Source organism: Myodes glareolus, chromosome 12 (genome assembly GCF_982192425.1).
Source record: "Myodes glareolus chromosome 12, mMyoGla1.1, whole genome shotgun sequence".
Lineage (NCBI taxonomy): Eukaryota > Metazoa > Chordata > Mammalia > Rodentia > Cricetidae > Myodes > Myodes glareolus.
The window spans coordinates 19,864,234-19,869,864 of NC_142037.1; the positions used below are offsets into that span (position 1 = coordinate 19,864,234).

Genomic DNA, 5,631 nt, shown 5'->3' on the forward strand with positions numbered 1-5,631 from the left:
TTATGACCTGTTTTGATTTGTGTTTTTGTTGAAATGTTTTTGTTTCTTTAGTGAATGAAAGAAATCACTTGCCAAGTATAGCAATCTTGGTTGTTACTTACTTTCAGACCTTAAAGCATATCATGGCATAATTTCTTGGCTTTTAGTCTAATCTAGTCTTTTCAGATCTGAATGTGGATTGGTGTTTTCCCTCGTAATTCTTTTGAATTTTTTGCTTGTTTATTTAATTTTTTGATACAGGGATTCTCTGTGAAGACCTGGATGTACTGGAACTCACTTAGTAGACTAGATGGGCCAAAATTCAGGGATGTCCATCTCTACTTCCAGAGTATGGGAATTATAGGCAAGCACTACAGGTTTTACAAGGTTTTTTTTAATTTTGTTGTTGTTGTTGTCCTTGCAGTTTTTTCACTGTTTTGTTTGGTCTGTTTCTGTTTGGATTTTCAAGCTAGGGTTTCTCTACATAGTTCTGGTTGTCCTGTAACTCAATCTAAAGACCTGGCTAGCCTCAAATTCAGAGATCACCTGCTTCTGCCTCTTCAGTGATGATATTAAAAGCATTCACAGCCTAGCTTTCCTTCTACTTCTTAATCATTTCCTTACTAAGGAGTATTTCTTCTCTGGTCATGTCTGTTTAGGATAAATGCTCTATAATTTGAATCTCTATTTATTTCACTCAGTTAGAAGGATCTTCTGTTATTTTTTGATTGAATATACTGTCTATGTTTATGAACTTTATCTCAGCTCTTTCTTCTGCCCCATGGGTTCTTGGGTTTGGTCTCTTGGATGTTGTTATAATTTCACTGGTCTTCCCTGTCACTTGTCAGAATAAATCCAGGCCATACCCTGTACCTTTAAGAGACAAGCTCACCCACTCCCCAGTCCTCCCACTCTGTGTGTGTGTGTGTGTGTGTGTGTGTGTGTGTCTCTGTGTGTGTCTTCCTTTCTCTCTCTCCACTGAGGCATGCTCACCTAAGCCCTGTTTTTTTTTCTCTCTCTATCTGCCTACCATTCTTCTGAGGAGGCAGCTTTCTTCCTCTCTTCCCCCTCTCTCTTCTTTGCTCCTTCTCTCTTTCTCTTTCTTTCTCTCTTTCTCTTACTTCCCCTACACCCATTTTAATGAAACTTCACACTAAGTCTTTGTCAGCATGATGTATGGTGTATTCTGTTTCCTGTATGGTCCTACACATGCCATGGAACGTGTCAAGGTCACTCATGTCAAATCTTTCAGATGTGACCCACAGTTCTTGGAAGGTCTGTATATATTCATTATTTTTCTATATAGTTTATGATTTTATTGCTGTCTCAACCTTGCCTTTAATCTACGAAACTCATCCTTCTGCCTGGACCTGTCTGTTAATGGTGATTCCTGATATTTTCTTTTTGATTGATTGATTCCTCCTTTTCTGACAGTTATGATTGGTTTATTGTTCAGACTATCAATTTTCTTACTGAAGCTTTTCTCGGTTTCTATTTTTTCAAGTACTTGATTATTTTGTTCACTTGATAACTTCCTTAACCAATCCTTGAGATATCTCATATATTATTCTTATGCTTACTTAACTCCCATAGATAATCACTCATATTCTTTCAAAAGAGAAGAAAGTCTCTATCTTATATTTTAGCAGTCCAGTTCTTTGTCCACTGCTGAGAAGTTGTGAGATTAGGGGGATGTCATAATGTGTGCTTGTCCCATATGTTTCTTCTTTATTCTCTGTGCTTTTTGCATCTGATCAATATGTCTTCTAACTTTCTTCCCGGTTTTATCCTTCTGTATGTCTCAGGTGATTTCTCCTGGTGATTTGTTCTTACTTAGATTTATGTTACCTACTGCCATTTAACAGGGAATGTGCCTGAACTACGCATCATAATGACTTAGTAGAATTTCTGGTGCTGACTTAGAGTAGAAAACACTAGTATGCTTTTACAAAGACTTCAATGACAGTGTTTAGGTGAAAATGTACTTCTTCTGCACTAACCTTTAAGTCATAAATGACCTAATAAGGAAAAGAAAAAGAGGAAAAGAGAGGAAAAGAATAACTAAAATTAAAATAGGAAAGGAGGCGTGTGAGTCACTGTTTTGGACAAATAGAGAAACTGTTTTAAGACTAGAATTATAAAAGCTTTGACAGCAAGATTAAATTATAAGATAGTAGCCTAACAAAATACAAACCTAGAAATATGAATAAATATAACTTTCTGGAAATTACATGGATATTACACTGATGAAATTACAAAAGTAGTGTCTACAAGCACAAGATTGGACGTTTAAGCATTTTGTCATTATCAGGAGGTTCAACATTATCTAAAAACTACATTGCATTGGTGCTTGCTTGGTGAGGGGGAGTCATATTTCTCAATGGTATAATACTGATAAGAAGTTGTCTTTACTCCAGTAACTTCCTTGCCCAGGTCCATGTTCATGGAAGAAACCCTTCTTAAAGGCAGTGAAGCACAACAAATGATATAACATGTTAGACAAAAATGAGACTTGTTGGAAAGAAGAAGGAGTTTGATGGGAGACAAAAGGTAGTCAGAGAGGATAATTGGGCAATACAATATAATAAGCATATAATGTGTGTGTGTGTGTGTGTGTGTGTGTGTGTAGAACTGCACAATAATAATAAATTTACAACATTAAAACACACAATAGCTTAAAGTTGAATGCATCATGCTCACAGTCACTGTTTCATCCTTTTCAGGATGAGGGGATTTCTCCCTCTGCTTGGGTTGACCTTTATGTCAGCTTCTACAGATGGGAAAGGCTGCAAGTCTCATAAATCCAAACATGTTATCATTTGGTCCTTCCAGAAGAGGATTTCTGTGATGAAAGACTACTCTACTTTTGTTAAAAGTTTTTGAGATGATGCCCTGTTCTATTTTAGTTTGGACTCTGTGACTAAACACAGATCAAAATCAACCTGGATAAGAAAAAGAATATTTCAGATCATACTTCTACCTCACACTCCATCGTTGAGAGAATCAAGTCAGAGCTTAGGGCAGGAATCCAGAGCCAGAAACTGAAGCAGAGGCCAGGGAAAATGCAATAGGACAGCTGAATTTTCTTTTTGTGGCTCCCATAGAGACCATGCAGGCAGAGACTTTGATGCAGCCACAACTGGTGGCATCTGGCAGAAGAAGCACATGACAGCTCTGTTGCTTGAGTGGTTCTTTGTGGAGAAAGTACCATCTCAGCTGCCATTTCTTTAACTATATCTTTTAGAGGACTTAATGTGCTTTTATGTATTTCCTTAGCTGTTTTCAGGCTATCTCAAAAACCCAACATCTAATCTGATAGCCCAGAAGTCCTAGGGAAGGTTTGTAGTCTTAATGTAAACTACCTGGAAACAGGGACTGGGACATTGACTCAGTTGTTAAAAACACTTGCAGCTCTTGCAGAGTATGCAGATTCAGTTCCCAGCACTCACATGGCATTTCATATTCTTTAATCATCACAATTACAGAAGATCTGATGCTCTCCTCTGGCCTCCATGGGTCTTAGATACACACATAGTATATACACATACATACAGGAAAAATAGTTACACATGAGATATGAAATAAATAAATAAACAATCTTTGAAAACATATCTGGAAACACATTTCATGTAATTATATTCCCCAAACTGTTCTGTTTGTAGGATGGATATGGAAACAGCAACAGCAGAAGAGTTGAGAAACAAGTATGATATATTTGTTTTTTATATGCCTCAGTAGATCCAGGTCCAGGCACACATGATTTCAATGAGGTTCCAGTTCAATTTACCATTAACTCTCTACTCCTTACTTCTAGAATGTTTCTTTATTTTGGTTTAAGTCTGAGTGTAGCATGTTGGAAAATTCCATGGATTCTTCTGAATTTCCCTCAAACTAGAGAATGGGGATAGGAGGGAAGTTTGTCTTTCTAGATTCCAGCTGTCTTAGAGCCTCACTGTATTTTCAAAAGCATCAATACAATCAGGTGCTGCCTTCATGCAACTGTCCTTCCCTACTCTAGTCTAGCTGACCTTCAGTATCTCAGGCTCCATACCAGATACAAAGACTATGATTTGTAGGGACTCCCAAGGAAGTAGTTACATGGGGTGGACTCCTCATAATGTATCTCTGACTTCTTCATTCATGATGGCTCTGCTTCTCTAAGTTTCACAAGGAAATTTTGTTCTTTGCTTTTGTAGATGCTTAGGCTGAGGTATGTGCTATTATCAGCTTAAAGAGAAACTAATACTTTAAATTTTTCTGGTACAAGGTTCCCAAGTAAATATAAATCCCACACATGGGTCTCTGTGGTTTTTCTTTTCTTTTTTGTTGCTAAGTTCTTTCAAAAACAAAGTATTAAAAGAAAGCCACTCACCAAGACAATAAATTGCATAATATGAGGTTTTACTTAGAAACACACTTCTGAGCAAACCACAGATGAAGGAGTCATGGTTTGGACCTTCTGGCCTGGGTGTGCAGATGTTCCTCTCATCAGGGCTCCCTGAGAGATGCTCTGCTCAAGAAGCTCCAGTTTTTGTTCAGCTTGTGCTATCTTTTCAAACACTGTGCATCTGTTCCCAGAGTGCACAGAAATACTTCACTGAGTCTTCCACCTGTGAGGCTGAAATGACAAGGCTGATGGACTTGGCTGATTTCTGGAAGGTAACAGAGTAGCGGTTGCTCTTCTCAGTCTGAGTAGAAGAAGACATTTGGCGAAGAAGAAAAATCATTTCTCCACTAGGAAGCTGTTTGTACCAATAAAGATAGTATAAGCTCCGACTTGCCTCATATGAGCCGTCCAGGTTTACTTCTTCCCCCTCCTGCGTGCTTACGGTTGATTGGACCTGAGTCACTTTCTGGCCCAAATTGGATCCTGCAGAACAATTGAAAAAAATAAGAAAGTTTATTCTATGAGATTTTGAACAAAACACTGTTGGAATTTTGTATCTTGAGGCACAAGATAATCCTAACTGAAGATATATGTTGCTTGTTTTTTCCTAGTTCCTGTTCCCCATCATGTCAATGAGAACTGCCATATTCCTGGGGCAATGCTCCCTGCTCAATATTCTTAATTATATGTGAAACATACATACCAGAGAAGGCCAAGGCCACCAACACAGAGATCAGACTGTGGAGAGGCATGGAGCACATGTCTGTGTTTTTCCTTAGCCTTAGATCAGTGTTAAGTGTCTCAGTGTCTGACACTGGATATCTGCTGGCTCTGTTTCCTTCATCACCTCAAGCAGGAAATGAGGTTTTGTATGATCATAGGCCACAAGTTCCTTGTTCAGAGAGAAAGAGTGTAGCTCACCACAGAGTTTTACTTGTTTTCTGTCTTTCTTGGCCATTAAAAGAGGCAGTACTTAAAAGGAAGAGTGTGAAAACTCATCTCTGCTGAGGGTGAAGATATTTTGCACACATACTTGTTATTTAGTGGGGATATTTGGGTGATTCAAAGTCAGATTCAACATGACCTATGTACAATCTATAATATACTCATATATGATTGTTATATGTTTACTTTTCTACATCTGTTGTCTAGTAAAACTTAACTAAAATAAATAAAGTCATGATGAGTTCATGCATTTCCTGTGAAACACTGGCATCTGAATCTTCCTCCTTTACTGAATGCTAGGGTCCCTATAAATTCAGCAA

The 5,631-nt window shown here is 38.0% G+C and overlaps 1 long non-coding RNA gene across 1 annotated transcript; it reads right to left on the reverse strand.

Moving 5' to 3' along the window:
• Positions 1-4,363: 4,363 nt before the first annotated feature.
• LOC148120178 (uncharacterized) lies at positions 4,364-5,310 on the reverse strand. Its single transcript, XR_015734634.1, has 2 exons — positions 5,070-5,310; positions 4,364-4,849 (listed from the first exon to the last, which is right to left on the reverse strand). It is a non-coding gene; the product is annotated as an uncharacterized LOC148120178 (long non-coding RNA).
• Positions 5,311-5,631: the final 321 nt, after the last annotated feature.